This window comes from Aythya ferina (genome assembly GCF_964211825.1).
Source record: "Aythya ferina genome assembly, chromosome: 2".
In the NCBI taxonomy this organism is placed as follows: domain Eukaryota; kingdom Metazoa; phylum Chordata; class Aves; order Anseriformes; family Anatidae; genus Aythya; species Aythya ferina.
Window position 1 is genome coordinate 51,621,423 of NC_140297.1, and position 17,058 is coordinate 51,638,480.

General features: G+C 43.5%; 1 long non-coding RNA gene across 2 annotated transcripts in view; it reads right to left on the reverse strand.

The window, feature by feature from the left end:
• Positions 1–16,493: 16,493 nt before the first annotated feature.
• The window catches only part of LOC311431964, a 78,843-nt gene continuing 78,278 nt past the window's right edge, over positions 16,494–17,058 (reverse strand). For both annotated transcript variants that reach the window (XR_014689730.1, XR_014689731.1), the window contains one exon: positions 16,494–16,984. This is a non-coding gene — a long non-coding RNA (uncharacterized lncRNA). The remainder of the gene's footprint in view (positions 16,985–17,058) is intronic.

Consider the following 17,058-nt stretch of genomic DNA (forward strand, 5'->3'; position numbering starts at 1 on the left):
AGGCACTGTCACAAGCCAAGGTGGTCAGCCCCTGATGCAGCATCAACAGCAGTATTAATGAAATTACTGAAATTCAGCAGTAATCGTGGCATGCGCATCCCATCTTGACAGGCAGAAAACTCTGGAAAAACCATAGCTGACACACACTATAGCTACCAGAACATGAGACCCATTAGTTCATACCCAGTTTCCTGTGGAAAGTTAATTAATATGATCATCCCACAAGCAGCTCAGTGCTCTGTGAGCTCTGCAGGCCTGTGAGGTGCAGGATCGGGGGGCTCTGGAGCTGTGCTGCTAACAGGTGAAAAATGCCATCCTGGTCTGGTTGCCACGATGACTCCTCAAGCAGTGGAATGAGCTGCTGCACTCAAACTGCACCAAAGCCACTTGTAGTGAAAAGAGGACGTGTGGCTTAGCTGGAAAGAACCTCAGAGATTGGTCATTTGTGGTTTTTAGAGCCACAGAAAGCTGCTGAACACACAAAAGGGCTGCAGTTGTACCTGGGTGCACCGATCTCTGCCGCTGTCTTCTGGTGGACTGGGCATATGGTTGTGTCCTTACCTTCTGAAGACTTTTTCCCTGGTCAGCAGGGGTTTTTGCTTAGGCTTTCACAAAAGTCTGCAGCTAGCCCTGGTCCCACAAAAGTAGGACCTCAAAGTGTGTCTCAGAGATTTCTGAGGTGGATTTCTGGTGTTCAGTGAACGCCCATCTACTTAGGCCTTGAAGATCGAGCATTAGGTGTTGAATTAGTATGTGGGGGGGACTAGGAGCCAGTGAAATGTATACATCTGCTGCCTTGCTTTGGAGATGCACTAACACACTGCACAGGACACTGTGTTACCTGAGACTTCCAATCCCGTTATACGTGAATGCAGTAATCAACAGAGTACAAATTCATGATTCATTCTACCCAAGTCCTTGTATGGGAGAGAAAGGGAATCATTTCCGACAGGCTGGATGTGGAAAAATTGATTTCCTGGCATCCAAAAATAAGAACAGCCAGGCTGGTTGAGACAAGTCCATCCAGCCCAACAGCCTGTCTCAAGCATAAAAACCAGATGATGCCTAGGGAACAGCAGAAGAGGGGGGTGAGCATGCGGTGATAGTTCCCTGGCACACTGTCCCAAACTCCAGCAAGCTGTGGCTCAGGGACTTCCCTGAGCCAGATGTGGTATCTTTAAATTTAATAGCCCTTGATGGATTTTTGCTTCCATGAATTTGTGTAATTGTTTTCTGAACCTGTATCAATTTTTGACATTGCAGCATCCTGTGACAATTAGTGGCACGCTCCAGCAAAGCAGGGTGTAAAGAAGAGCCCTTGCTTTGTTTGTTTTGAACAGGCCACCTAATAATTTCATCCAATGCTCCTAGTTCTTGTGTTATGAGAGTCAATTACAATCATTCCCCATTTGCCTTCTCCAAACCATTCATGATTTTACAAGCTTCTCTCATATCCCACTCTCTCTTCCATTTTGCAGGCAGATACTCTCAACCTGTTTAGAAATTTGGATACAGAAGCTCTTCCACAGCCTGGACCTTTCCCTAGTTCCCACATACCATGTTTGAGAGAGCAGACTTGAACGACACAGCATTCAGGATGCAAGCATATCAGAGACATTTATACCAATGCACGGCAGTGGTTTTGGTTTTGCTCCTTCCGTGATAATTGCTAAAATTTGATTTGCTTTTTTGAGCACCAAAGATGGATCTGACATTTTCTTAAATATATCTAGATCTCACAGACTTCCAGGATATCTTCACAGAGTGGTTACAGCCAGTCTAGCGCCCTCAGTTTTCTGCTTTTGCTGTTGGCACTACAGTACACAGATCTATCCTGCATTTTCGCCTTCATTTTATCACCCAATTACTCAGTATCATGAGACCATGTTTTTGTCATGTGTCATGCTTTTATTACCATAAATAACATAGCATCACCCACAAAATTTGCCACCTTGCTGTTCATCCCCTTCCTAGTGTGTAAGTCCAGCAGATGGATTTGGTAGCTACTTAAGATCTTGGCAAAACTGGAGGGACACAAGGGGGAGGAAACAGTATGTACCTTGACTATTTCTCAGCACAGCTGACATCTCTTCTAGATTTGGATCAAGCCAGCTGCTCCTCAGGGCGGTGCACCCGGGCTCACCTTGACCCTGCAGCAGATTTGGAAGGATGCTGGTGCAGGCTGGCCGTGTGCGTAAGGCCAGTTGTTCGGCTGACACAACTGATTCACGTGAGCTGAGGATCTGGCCTCAGACACAGAGCCACGAGCACTGGTCAGACCGTCACATCACAGGGATGGGGACATCCATGAAGGAGGCAGGTGGGATGGCCTGAGTGGAGTCCGTAGGGCAGTGCTGCGCTGAGGGCAAACTTGTCAAAGCAGCACCCATCCTTGGCCCACCTGGTGGTGATATCACCATCCCTCCCTACCAGCAAGGCCTGACAGGTACATTTGTTATTAATAACGAGCACGGCTTTCTGAGGCAGGCGCTTTCTGAGTGCTTTCTTGCTGCTTACCCACGCTGAGCGAGGCTGGGACGAGCGCGTTGTGAGCAGTGCTCGCACAGCCAGAGCTGTCCCCGGTGCGTCCCCATTCCAGCACGCCAGCCAAGCGTTTAAGACACCTGCTTCTTTTCGCTCCTGCGCTGGCCATGGACTAATAGGGACAAACAGGAAGAGGACCTAGCAGAATGCAGAAAATAATTGTTCTGTGCCAAAAGGGAATGTATGATCAAAACTACAATGGGCAGGCAAGCAGCGAGGCAGTGACCCGAGGCAGTGCAATGTGTCAGGAAGAGAGAGCAGCAGCCCAGGGACAGCAACAGCCCAGAGCCTCAATTTGTAATGACTGTGTGGACCACATGCCAAAAAGTCTCTCCCCACCTCCTTGCTCCAGGGAGCTCTCCTAATGGTCTTAGCCACTTGGACATCAGGAGAAAAAGAGCCTGTGTGCGTCCAATGTGTGACCCAAGGCATCTGCTCGAGCAGAGCAGCACTGCAGAACCTGCCTCTAATGCAGAGCGCTCCAAACACCTGTGAGTCAGACGACGGCAAATTCTCCCTGTCTTCACAAGCACAGATGAGTTTGAACCTTCTGGGCATTTTAGCAGTTTACCATCTGCACATATAACCTCTTTTCCTGAGCACATGGAAGTCTTGTAGGAGGATGTTAAATCCAGGAACCAAAATAAGGAAACATGTTTACACCTGCTACATCTGTTCAAGAATTTCTAGCCTCTGTTACACTTTCGACTTTCACATTACCTCTCCTCCTCCCTCCTGTTTGGTCAAATGCCACCATGTTAAAAAACAATTCTGTATTTTCTCCCTGAGTCTCTCAGACTTTCTATCGAATCTTGTGAAAACTTACAGCAAACAAAATAAGCTGTGAAATGGTCTAGCAATAGAAGCAAGTGCTGGCTGTAGTATCTCTTGCTTATCCAGGATTGTCTGGATACTGGGATTACTTGGGAAGAAAAATAACATTAACTACATGAAATATGGTGATTTTAGTTTTTAAAACTAGAATTAAAAAAAAAATAAATAATAAAAAAAAAAAAAAAACTGAACAGTTGAACCATTTCTGATATGAAGGAAATCTTCCTGTAAGCCAGGTAAAATAAAACAATTTGACCAAAAAATAATAGATTATTAAAAGGATTTAATATACACACAAACAAAAACTTTACAAAGAAAAACATGTCTGTTAGCAGATGCCCTAGTCAATTATAACCAGTTTATTGAGAGACAAAAAACACCAGTATCTGCTGTCAGAAGTGGTCTGTCACTGAAAGTATTACCTGTACAATTACACCTACCACAAAGTCTGACCCCTAAATGTGAAACGTTTATGAAAGGGGGAAAAACATCCTTGACTTACTGGGGAGAAAAGGAAAAATAATTTTGACCTGAGCAGAATTTGTAAGAGATTTCTTTTCCTTTTTTCCTAAATTGTATGTTAAGATCATTGTTAAAAACATTATATATGATATGCAATATTTTTCAATGAAGCAAATATTTTCATTAAGATGACTTCAAGTGATCACAGTAGAATTTTATAACCATTCAAATTAATATGTTGATAGAGGTGCAGAAAAACTGAGAAAGAGATGCAAAAAAAGATTGGATAAATATGGACTTTTTCACTGAATAATCTACTTTTGTTAATGGCTTTTCTCTTGGAAGATTTACACTGGCTTTGTGAATACATGAGCTGGATTATTAATAATATGGCCAAGGTGGCAGTACTGGGAAGAATCGTCTGCTCCCCATCATTTCCTAATAAAGCCCAGTTAATGGAAGCAAAATGCTTTCACGGGTCAACAGGTAACTATGAAAAGTGCCATTTAGTGATTGTGGCATTCAGTGTTATGATGGAGCCTCTGTTTCTTTGAATTGCTATGTGATGCTTGTGTGAAGCATGCTGTCTGAAATGGCAAGAGAAATTAACGATATTAAGGTCAATATAGGACATACTTGGGAAGGGTTGAGGCAGGTCCTCTGGTCCTAACACAGGCAAATTCTCACTGACAGGTCTTGGCCAATACAATCTGCAGGTGTCCACTTTCTTTCAGGATTTAGCCCAGTATTCAACCAGAAGAAAACAGTTCAGTAATTCATTAGGATATGATCATGCCGGGCTGGTTACTAATTGTTCAAAATACCATTGGAGGCACTCCAGGATGCTGCACAGCACTCCACAGCTGGCAGCCATGGTACACAGGCGGGTATGCCACCCAAATAGAGCTGAATAGCACAGGAGCCACAGGAGGAAAGCAAAATCCCTGGCAGCCAAGCCCATGGGAACCTTCCTGTGTTGTAAGGAGGAAGCTGCAGGTGCAGGGGGCTGCGGGCAGGATGAGTGCAATGCGCAACCCCACAGTCTCAGGCTGAAGGGAAATGTTAGTGGCAAAATAATTTTACTCCTGGCTGTCAAATGGGAACCGCGGGGTTCCTCTCCTAACAATGAAAGGCAGACTACTGTGCATTAACAGCCCTGCCGGTGCACAAAGTGGCCTAGCCTGTTATTAAACTGTACAGCTAAAGCTGTTGTTCTCCACTTAGCTGAAAGTGAGTTACCATATTGCAGGTCCCCCAAGATGTTCCCTACCCTTGACATATCCTCTCCCTCGCATGAGTGGTAATGACTGGGATCAGATCCCTCAGGCTCCTGCCTGGACTGCTTTACTTTGCTTTAGAGCGGCTTCTTTGAATAGCAGAGGGCTGGTCTGCACCCCCCACCACACACAAACACACACACACACACACCCTGCTCCAGCATTTACTGCTGAAACTCTTTAGTAGCCATAAGGATCTTTCCCACAACAAATGCAGCCAGGAAAGCAGGTTGCAGGTGGGGTTCCCGTGCACAGCAGAGACTGGATTTTAAATGTATGCAAATAAGCATTTGTGTGCTTGACACCGTGACACGGAAACATCAGGATTTACTCGCTGACAGTTTTTTTCATGCACTTTTAAATTCGCATGTGCAAATTTGGCTCTGAAACTAACAAAACTGCAAAAATAACAAGATCCCAACATGCTGGGAAATTCCACAGCCCTACTGAGTAAGGACTTGAGCCTCAAAAGCAGTACAAAGAAGATGTAGTAGACACATAGCTTTTTTTATTATTATTATTTAAGGCCAGTATCTGCTTAGTATTAGTCTCACTTCCCCAGGATAGACTGGATGGCCTTCACACACAGTGCCACAACAGATAAAATCAGTCCTTTCCCTAGCAGCCTTTTTGTGTCACCGCTTGGCTTTGCTTATATTGCATGTATCTAGTCTTGATCTGTCGCTTTCTCCAAGGCCGGCAGAGTAAACTCATCCTCCTGACTCATAGCTCCAGATGGATTCAAGCTCCAGCACACTGTCCCCCTGGAATTTGGCATATGTAGGTTTATATGCCCTAATCAATCAGGCTGATTTCAGTTAATCCTAATCGTCCTATTAGGGTTCCCAGATAGCAACAACAGCAGCTAGAAATCCCCAAGCAGCCTAATTGACTTCATCTAATTACATTCCTTCTTGAGATTTCCATTAAACTACACCCTGAATTCATTACAGTCGTTGGCTGTAGGTTTCTATGACTTCTTAAAAAACATATGCAGCTATTAGGATAGCTCAGTTTTAGACACGATATGTAAGATCTTGCCACCTCCACATAGCTATCTGTCAGCTGTTCTGCTCCAGCATATATCAAAAGTCCCATCTAATCACGTAGCGGAGGATACCAGTTTTGACTCCTGGCACTTAGGCACATTTCTGCTGATGTGCTGCCTGTGGTTCCTTCCTTGTAGCACTGAACGAACCGCACAATTCAGAGACTGCCAGCTCCTATTAACCTCTCGCATAAAGGATTTATAGATATGTCTCATTACAAGGTAAGGAGCTGACACTCATCTCAAAAGCAGTTAGCTTGGAAAGGAATGCTCTTTTGTCAGTATTCACCATCCTCTCTGCTCTTTCTGTGGTAGGAAATTGCAAACTGATCAGTGGAGATGGCATCTGTCACAGTTAGGTTTCTTTGGCTAATTTGATCACTTCTTCCATTAAAATAATGCTTTGGATTCCCAAGCATTGCTAAACTCTTGGTTCCTGCCTTTTGCAGAATAGAGAAATGTGTTCCCCCCAAGAAAAGGAATGGCTATCTCCCTCCCTTAGGACTCAAAAAGAGGAAACTTCCCAGTTAAGGATAAAATTGTTGATCCCAGGCTGGTTTCTTCTGTACATGCAAGTGAGACCAGCTCCCATGAAATTCAGGAAGGCTGGAAGGAAAGACTCCTTTCCCTAGGGGATCTTGTATTCAGCATGCACGTATACCAATACTTTGACTGAAGTTCATCTAAAAACAAAAACAAAACCCACATAAGACCCTGGAAGATAGGCACTTTGACGACTCCCAGTTTGAGAAGTGCTTTATTTGCAAGACGAGGCATAGTGTTCAGTCTGTTTGGAAACTGATGCCACCGCTCACTTTTACGGACAGTTCCTCTAGGTGAGAGTGACACTGACATCACTCACATGGACACTGCCAGATTGATGTCAGCCAGACCGCAGAGCGTTCAGGTTCGTTGGGAGGAATACAACAACTTGGCTAAAACAAAAAGCCTTGACCATGTAGAAAGGGAGCAGGTCGGAAAGGTACCTACCCCTGCCAAATGTTTACTCTTGCATCTCTGCCTTGCAGAGGGTGTGTTCCCTGTCGAGGCAGAGCCAAGGACAGTTAAGAAGTTCTGTGTGAATAACACCCAGTTGTTGCGGGCAAAGAGCTACAAAATTAAGCTATAAACAATGTATGTGGTCATTTTAACTAAGTTTAAGGCTTTGTAAATCACAAAGTCATAAAGTGATGCTGGAGGGAGCTTATATTTTACAAAAATATTGATGTTTACGCTAGATTAATGATTACTTGCCTGTAGAGAGGAATGGTGGATACAATATCTATCCAAGGTCAGGCTGTGTCTGAGCTGCAGACACAATAAGTCACTAGAAAGTTTTTAGCAGGAGGATTTGGCCCAAACAGATTTTTTTATTTTTTTTTTCTAAGAGCTGGCTAAGATTGCTAATCATTTCTTTGAATACCTTTGAACTGCTAGCTTCCGAATCATTGTCATTCCAGGGGGATTAGTAAATCTTTTTAGTAAAAGGAACACACACCAAAACTTTAAAAACACATTTACAAAAACTTCCTATAATAATTGAATGCCAGTTTGGGGGTGTTTTTATCCCTTTTCTTGTTTCTGTTTCTGTTTTGGCACTAAACATGCAAGAGAAAAAGGGGAGGAAAAAAAAAAAAAAAAAGGGGGGGGGGGGGGGGAGGATAAGAAGGGGGAAAAAGAACACAAGCTAGGACCAAAGAAACTTTAAGTACCTTCTCAGGACTGGAGACACCGTTGGCTTTATCACAGATGCAGGCACTTGGAGATGTAAGCATTTGAAGAAGTAAAGGCCTGATTCCTCCACTTACCAGAGGCGCTGGTGGAGGCTCTCCCCATTATTTCAGCAAACACAGACAGAATTTTCTACCAGTGCAGTATAATGCTCATTGCAACTCAAGCTTATGTAGAAAAGTTGGCTACTTGCATTAAATATTATGATTGCACCAATATGGGAAGACCTCAGTAAATGGGGCAGGAGAGGGGATATTTCAGACTCTGGGAAAGCACAGCTTTGCTGTGTGACTTACTTTTAAACATTCTGCCTTCAGTCCAGAAAAGGGAGGTGACATTTCTCCAGCTAATACATTGATTTACACGTCCCAAACTTCTTTGTTTTCGTCAGATGATATGGTGTAACCCATCCTTTTTTTTCTTCTGCTAAAATATATGCCATGCAGGAGCATGGAAAATGTACAAGCAAAACAAGCTATTGAAACCTTAAGGAACAGAAATGGACTATGCTCAGCTAAGATTTATCATGAAGCAGTTAGACACTAATGTATTCATCCAGTCGCAACTTCCACCTCTGTTTGTGGGCCTGGCCAGGTGTGGACGCAGGCAGAGTGTGCTTCTGCAGAGGCAATGGGCTGGCTTGAGTCAATGGGACTGGAGAAATAGGAGCAACTATAAAGAGAGGCAAGTTTCTACTTGCCTTTTCTTGAGAAGAGATCTCTGAAAATATTACACAATGAATACGCCCAGTAGGGCTGAAAGCTTGTTGGTATTTTATTTTCATTTATTTCTTTTTTAAGGAACGCCTTGTTTGTAGAACCCCTGTGGTCAGCTGGGCACAGCTTTGGGGTCCAAAGCCCCATCAGGCAGAAGTGCCTAGATGCTTTGGGAAGCCTCCAGATTACGTGTCATCCACACTACCTCCTGCTGGCACTAGGACAAGTTCTCTACCTGTTTCTGGTTCAGCACTCACAGCTGTGCCCACGCTCTAAAACGCAACATAGCTGCAGACCTGCGTGTGGGGAACAGCTGGCTCCCTGGGAAGCCCTCAGAAGTCACGGGGAGGACAACATTAGTGAATGACAGACGACGGGGAGGTCCCCAAAGTGCTCTTTTGTTCATCTAGTCAGCCATCAATTTCACCAGCTCAGCATGTTGGCTGGCAGCTCCTTGAGGTTTATGAAAAACAGGAGGGCAAACTGCTGTTTCCCGCTGCACCAACTGGAACAAGAGCTAGAAATGGTGATGTTCCTGATTTCATGGACACCCTGCCACCTTCCCTCCCTTACTGCACTGTTTGCTCGCAGTAGTGCTGAGCATGCTGTGAGCTGAGGGGGCTAGAGATGGGGAATGGCTTAGTTTGGGGAGAAGGCAGTGCTTTCTGGGAGAGGAGTGGGATGCCTCCATACCTCTGGCTGTATATGCTCAGTGGGACCTTGAGGTCAGGGTGGTTCAGCTGATGGAGCCAGGTCTGGGGCTGAGCTCCTCCTCAGTGCTGTCAGATCATGATGCTTTGACCAGCTGGCCAAAACCCTCCCGGTGAAAATTAATGCTGGGATTTGCTTCCCTTCAGTAGGACTGTCTGCAACAAATGCCCCTTGTGGGGGATAAAGGTGGACCCTGCGATATCATCTCCTCTGCCTGTCTGTATTTCCTTTAGTAAGACAAGCAGGATGAGAGAAAATCTCCTGCTCCTGCAACGTGAGCTCAGGCAAAGCTGATCTCACTGTGAGAAAGCATTAGTTTCTTAATTTGTGCTATTGAAACTGTTCTGCGGACTTCCATTTGGTCGGGAAAGGAACTCCGAAGTAAAACAACTGCCATGCAGGGGAGGCTGCAGATGGCTCCGTAGTAACACACATACTGTACACCTGCACATGTTTGGCACAGAAGGGTTTGAGTGCAGATTTGTGAGCTAGCCAAGGGAAGACAGATTTATTTTTTTGAGGAGGCGGGAAGATCAGATCACCTCCAGGTGCTACCCTGATAAACAGTGAGAATAACTCACCAGTCCTCTACAGTTCTTCTCTGATCAACTTCATCCTTGAGATAGGAATTAGAGGGACAGATATGTTATCTGGGAAGTTGTCCAGATTCATTTCCAAGGAAGTTAGATACTCAGCACAGCCCTGCTATAAGTAAGGTTGCTGTTGTTTCTTTCTGCCATGATATGTTTGGAGGTAGTGGGGTGTTGGTCCTTTGTAACAACACCACAGCCAGCAGGGACATTAGACATAGGTCTAAAAGGTCTAATCAACTATTTCTAATCCCCCGTTTCCTACAAGACTGCCAATTTTGGGGTCCTGGATATGATTTATTCATAGGCAAACCAATCCTTATTTTGCTTTTTAGGTCTGCTCTGCATGTTGAAAATTGAAGAGATTTTGTAAAATAGCCAAACACGTGACAGCCAACCCCCTCTACATCATTCAGAAGAAAGAAACCTCCTCCAGAAGCCCGTCTGCAGCTAGGGAGGAAGCTCTGTGGGGATCTTCCACTTGTCCAAGGAGTCTCTGTGGTCAGTCTGTGCCATAGGGAATGGTGTCAGGTAGCCTATGGTTCCTACCCAAAGCCCAGCAGTCAGCTGCAGAAAATGGGAGGTCAGCAAGAATGGGGTGAAATCCTCAACCACGTTTCCTCATGTCACATACGTCTCAGCTGCCACACACCCCACAGTCCTACCTAGCTGTACCTTTTAGGTCAGAAATAGCCCCCTTACTTAGGCTGGACATACCACAATAGAAGGCATCACATTTCATGCAGTCCTGGAGCTACCTCACTTGGAGCTAGCATAAGCTACAACACAGTGCTGTGTTGTACCATCTATAAAATAGGAAGGTCTTGACAGAAATGTGTACCACAGGAGAAAGCAAAAAGAATCACTCATTGGTGGTGCTGTTTTTCCAGCTAAAACCCACAGGCAACATGACTGGGGGTAAAGCAAAGCCCTTTCTTTACAGGGTGGTCACATAATCTTAATGTAAGTTATTTTTAAAAACAGTGGTTAAACTACTGTAAACCACAGTGTGGTCACTTTCAGCTCAATTTAACATTGGCCAGCATGGATGACAGCTCATATTGATTCTTGTCTGTCTAATCTAAATTGATATAAGCCTGATTTCAAATGAACTGAGCTGTCTGAAAAGTGTTGTGCACTTGTTTAAGTTCATAAATGTAGAAGAAAATCTTTGAACAAATGGCAGCAGTTTTCTCACAAAGACAAAACTCACAGCTCAGTACTGACTTTGACAGTTTTCCCATTAACTTTCACTACAGACAGCTTAGGAAAGTTATTTGGGGATCAGAATGGTCAATATTTTGCCTAAGTAAATATATAACACAGACAACCTAGACAGAGATACTTATTTTGTGTGACAGCAATAAGACTGAGAAATAATTGGCCAGAGAGTTCAACTAGATTATTTTCTTCATTATAGGTAATCTAAATTCTAAGTTGTCTCTCTAGACAAAATGAACTCCAAAATGAAGCCTAATGCTACATGAAGGAAAAAAAAAAAAAAAATAAATAAAAAAAATAAAAGCATCTCCTATTCCCACTTTTGCACTGTCCTTAAACTCCTCAGAGCACACTCTTCTGTCTCCTTTCAGAAACAGGGTGCTGAGCAGAACAGGCTATTGATCTCACCCAATGTTGTCACACATCTGGGGCTGAGGGAAACACCACCATGCAGTGCTGAATGACACAAACAAAACTGGAGGAGAGAAGAAAGTAAGCAAAAAGGAAATAGAAACACAGATGACCCAGAGAGTGAGGTTGCAGAGAAAGTCTACTTAAGGGTATCAGCAGCAGCTGATGTTTTTGCCTTGAGAGAAAACACATAGGGGAATAACAAGGACCAGATAACTGTGGTGCATAGAAGTTCACATCCTGCTTGCAGTGCATCACAGCACTGCTTGTCTGTACGCATTCAGGCACGGCCTGCCAGAGACCTTTCTGGGCACAGGCAGTTGTGTGTCCACCTCTTCCATGTTTTGGGGCAGTATGAAGCGAGTGCCTCTGGCCCAGAAGCAACATAGCCAAGTCATCCTGGGTTCAGCACCATGCTATTCATCCAGCTGGGAGAGGGGCAGATACTACCCGTCTAGCTCTCCACTGCACCTTGCTGCGTGACTGTGCAGTCCTACACGGGCAACATCCTCTAGGGAACGAAACTTTTGCAATTGGAGACATTGACTCACAGCGAAACATTTCACCTGTTTCACTTCCTTCTGAAAAGCAGAGGGCCTGCTACATTCGTGTGCTGGGGCACATGGGAAAGCCAGCCAATTCAAAGTCATGTGCACGTTTTTCAGAGGGGAAAAAAAAATATATATATCACTTCTCTTTACAGTTGTTTTTAATGCTTTTCTTTCCAACTGCTCATCACATGTATTGGCTCAAGATCACATAATGCAAAAATTGTGAATCTTTCACGGTGCTCAGACTTCCATGCACAATTATCATGCACAGCCTGGTAAAGTCAAGCACAAGCAGGAAAGAAATCTCAGAAGAAAATAACATTTTTATACCTTCAAATTCCACTGGGGAGAGGAAAAAAAAAAAAAAGAAAAAAAAAAAAAAAAAACAGACAAACAAACAACACACCTAAAACATGCAAACAGCAAACTTGCCCATTCACCACAGCTGTGTTCCAGCAAGCCAGTGGTTCTCACAGCTTTGAGACCAGTATGTTAACCCAACAGAGAAAATGGCTGCAATTTTCAGATGCCAAATTTTAACCGTCCTTGTGGTTTGAAAGCCCAAAGCACAGTGCTCAGATAGAGCAGGCAACTCTGCTCCAGCCTGGCAGAGGCAATAAAACACATTAGAATTTCTGTAAGTGAGCTTCTTTCTCTCCTACTCTCCTTTTTTTTTTTTTTTGCTATATTTTTTCTCTGGTGGGTTGAGGTGTCCAGTTGGAGCTCCCAAAATAGACGAAATCCAGGCAGAAGAGCCTACCCAGCCCCATCAGCCGCCTGCTGAGTCTCACTCCATCAGCAAAGCTTTGCCTCTGGGCTGAGATGCAAAAGTTCTTGGGGTTTTGCACTCCTTCCCCCCACTCTTGGCCTCGTTCGTACTTTTGGAATAAACATTGAATAAAGAGCCTGTCCCTTTAACACAGAGGCAGTGAGAAGGGCAAAACTGTTCCCAAGAAGTCAGTAAAAGTGGTAATGCCTATTAATGATTGCAGCAGAGTGCTTTTCAGTTGCCCTATTAAAGGAGCTCTTTGTCCTAATAAATACCAATGAAAAAGCCTGCTCTCAGAGCACCTTCCCTGTACTTTATTTATAATGAGTCTTCTAATGAGTACATAGTGTTTATGCTTCCTTGAGAGACTCATCACTCCCTCTCTCAGTCTGTTATTTAACATACAGTACTCCATGAAGGTGTCCCATTTCATCCCCCATGCCTCCCCACCTCCTTCCACACACAAACTTCCCCATCCTGCTTTTTTTATCAAGGGCATATGCAACTCTGAAGGAAAAGGGAGCACCAGAAGAGAAGCAGACATCCCAAATGCCAGGGCAAAATGAGGAGCAGGTGCCCCAAATTGTCAATGTAAAAATGCAGGCCAACTGAAGACACACTTCAGCATTGAAGTAGTCCCAATGTGTACTTCTTCAACCTGTCTGTTATACCTGGTAAAGTACCTGGTAAACCACAGCACTTTGACTGACAGATGGATACCCCAGCCCATAGGAATTACCAAGACCAAAAGGCACTCACCACTGAGAGACCTAGGAAAACCCTGCTGGTAACAATATGAAAAGGCAAACCTGTTCCTCTTTCCCGTGGGGGGATTGTTAAAACAACAAACTCACTTGTCAAGTAGTATTTTGTCAATGTTTTTGTCAAACAGTTGCAATTTGGCATGGTATGTTCTGTATCTGGCTGTGTCCATGAGTGACACACTTGAATTAATAACTTTGCGAGACTTCACGCAGTTCTCTGTTACCATTCAGATGATGCCATGAGATCACGGGATCCTACATGACACATCCCTAATGTGATCTTGTGACAGAACAGAAGTAATTTATGTTACCAGAGTGTCTGAGGAAAACAAAAAAAAAGCCTATTATGGGGTTGCTCATTGCCTTAGGCCAAAAGATAGACTCTGAAGACTCTTTTATTCCGTGTTTTTCTTTTAAGCTTTGAAGCTAGTAGTAAAAGGGTTTCCCTTCCTTAAGCAAATCAATTCCCTGTCCTCTTTCCATGCCTCTGCAATGTCCATTTCCACAAGAGACTAAAATTAGACAGAAGATTACATAAGGAGACTCAGTATCGATGTTAAACATTAAGATGAGCCTTGTATTCACTGCCCATCACTAACAGAACCCCTTCAACATAAAATCACAACAGCAGAAGTCTTTGTGGTATCTGGTGCTTTGACATTTATGAAATCAAAATTGTGTTTGGGATTGAGGAAGTCATGGGAATGAAAAGGCTCTTTGATCCAGAAGCATAAAAGAAAGCTGTCCCTCAAAGAAAATTGTTTTTGACTGCTTCATGCAAGCAGACAGACTCAGGATTCACTTGGTCTTCTCTGGAGGGTGTTCCCCTCAATAGCTGGGACACAGTGGTAAGGAATGCGGGACTCCTAGTCCTCCCACACCTCATCTTGGGCTTTGACGTCTGCACTGACCAAAAGAAAGATATCTCATCGGTCAAACTGGGGTCTTCCAAGTGGCAAATGCTTGAACCTTTGCTCTTCTGGAAAAGAAGAAACTCTGGAAGGTCTCTGGGAGTCAGCTAAGGAAAGATTTGAGCAAAGGCTTGAGCCCTTACAAAAGTGCACAGCTGATTTCTGTGCCAGATAGAGCTCTCATACTGTATTCACATTCAGCTTCAAACATGACACAACTCAATAACCCAACCTGGAGATGACTGAAAACATTTGATCTTTGTCTGGACTATGTTTCCAAGCAAGAAGAAGAGAAAAATAAAATACTCTGAGGAACAGATGAGACCTTGCTAAAAATAAATAAATAAATAAATAAATAAAATATGCCTGTGTAGCATCTGCACTTCACAGTGTCAGTTCACCCACTCTAGCTCTCTACTTTTCTGTGGATGAGAAATAGGTTTCCAGTGAAACAGAACATCAGAGAGGTCACCTGGAGAGATGGGAAGATACCCAGATTTCTTCCTTTCTTATCACAGAATTGGCCAACGTAGCACTGAAAATAGCACCCTGAATTTTTGTGAAGAGCTAGTGAAAGACATCCTCCAGATTCAACAATGTGTGAGGGAGCAGCCTTCCTACAACACTCAAAACCCAGCCGTCCTGGATTTTTTAATGTTACACTGCAATTCCTCTCTCTGTTTGTCTCCTTTTTAGGAACTTGCAAGCACTGCTGATTCAGCAATCATGAGGCTCAGACTAGAAATAAGATACCTCTTCAGTCTTGATCCAGGACCTTTCTTTCTCACTTTTCAAAAGTTGTCATGGTCAGGGAGGTTTGGATTGAACAGGAGTTAACCTGTGCTCTAAACCAGCTGTAGGGCAGCACTTGAACATAATGCATCCACAGTAAATACGTGTATGTTTTAATCATAAAACATACAAACAAGTTCTGAGATTAAAAAAAAAAAATATGTATTTTTATACTTTTTTTTCTTCTCAAGAATGAAAAGGGCACATTCATGGCTAATGTTTTGTTTAGCCATTTCAAACAGCATTTGATAGTAGGTGTGTGCGTACACACACGTATGTTTATGTGTGTAATGATACATTCTGAATCACTGAAATCACATGGGCAAGTCTCCTACCTCCCAGCTTTTCCCCACAGCATGTTATCTCACATTTCTGTGAAACGTGCCAAGTTCTACAATACTTGTGTACTAGTTATTCTTTCATTACAAATACACTGCTTACAGCTAATGATTAGTTTGTATAATGAGCAAAGACCGTAACCAGCACCTAGATCCCAGAATAGCAAGAAAAATTACTTTGGCAGGGTGCTTCAATCTGATGACATTGACAGCCTGTGCCCAAGCAAGATCTGAATTATTAGTAAGGCTAAATTCCTAAAAGAATGGAGCTTGGATTATCTGTGATCATGTGTTCATGACAGCAGAAGGGGGCTGCTTGCTCACGGCAGCATTACCAAATGTCCAGCGAATGTTCTACACAGTAAATACAGTTCTGCTTGTAAAGACGGTGCTGGGAGAAGTTTATTCTCTCGTGTCAACTGTTCCAATTACCAAGATAAAAATCTGTCTTAATTTCTGTACTAGTTTACCCAGGATGAAAACATCCATTTCAGCATCCTTTTTCTGCATAAAATCATCCACAGTGATTCTTCAGGCCAGACTAGACTCTTACCCTACTTATAGGTTTTTCTGCCCCAATTCACATCGATTTCATCACCTACACAAACACTCAGCAGTCACTATCAAATTTTTTAAGGTATGGGTGTTTTTGGCAGTTCTTTTCATCTTGTCCAGTTTGTGTATGAAACAATACTTTCTGTAGCTCCTCTGGAAAGAGGCAAGGGTAGTGTGAAAGGGATCGAAGGGACAGGACAACACCAAATTGTTTTTCCTCCAGTAATATGAAGCACTAGAGGTAACTATCCCAGCTCTGTCTCTCTGTTCATTTCTTGCCGCTTGGGTAGTTGACTGATAAGGGAGAATTCTTTTTTTTCCCCTCCTACTCCTATCAGGCTGAAAGGGTTATATTTAAATAATGGATCTCTTAGTCCTGCCTGCTTTGCAAGCTGATGCTCAAGTGGCTGCTTCTTTATTGTAAAGTTGATAACACATTTTTTACATGTAGAGACTTCACAGCAGGCAGCTGAATGGCTGGCCAGATGGCTGGGTTGTTGTTTGGGAGTCCCTGAGCTAGCAATTCCTTAGTCATCAAGGTTCTCCAGTTATTGTCATCTCCCACTTACATGTGTCTCCATTGATTCATATCAGTATCACAAAGGGCCATTTGTTGAACTTAACCCTAAGAAACAATGATGGCAAAAGTGCATGGCAATTCATGATGGCCAGAAGCAGTCTCTACCATTGGAACCAAGGTTTGCTGTTGCTTTTGTTGTTGTAGGTTCAGCAGTTCACAGTAAATGGCATTCCGCATCACTGGGGTCCAAAAAAAAAAAAAAAAAAAAAAGATATCTCAGCAGCGAGGCATTAGTGCAGACTTCTAAAAGCAA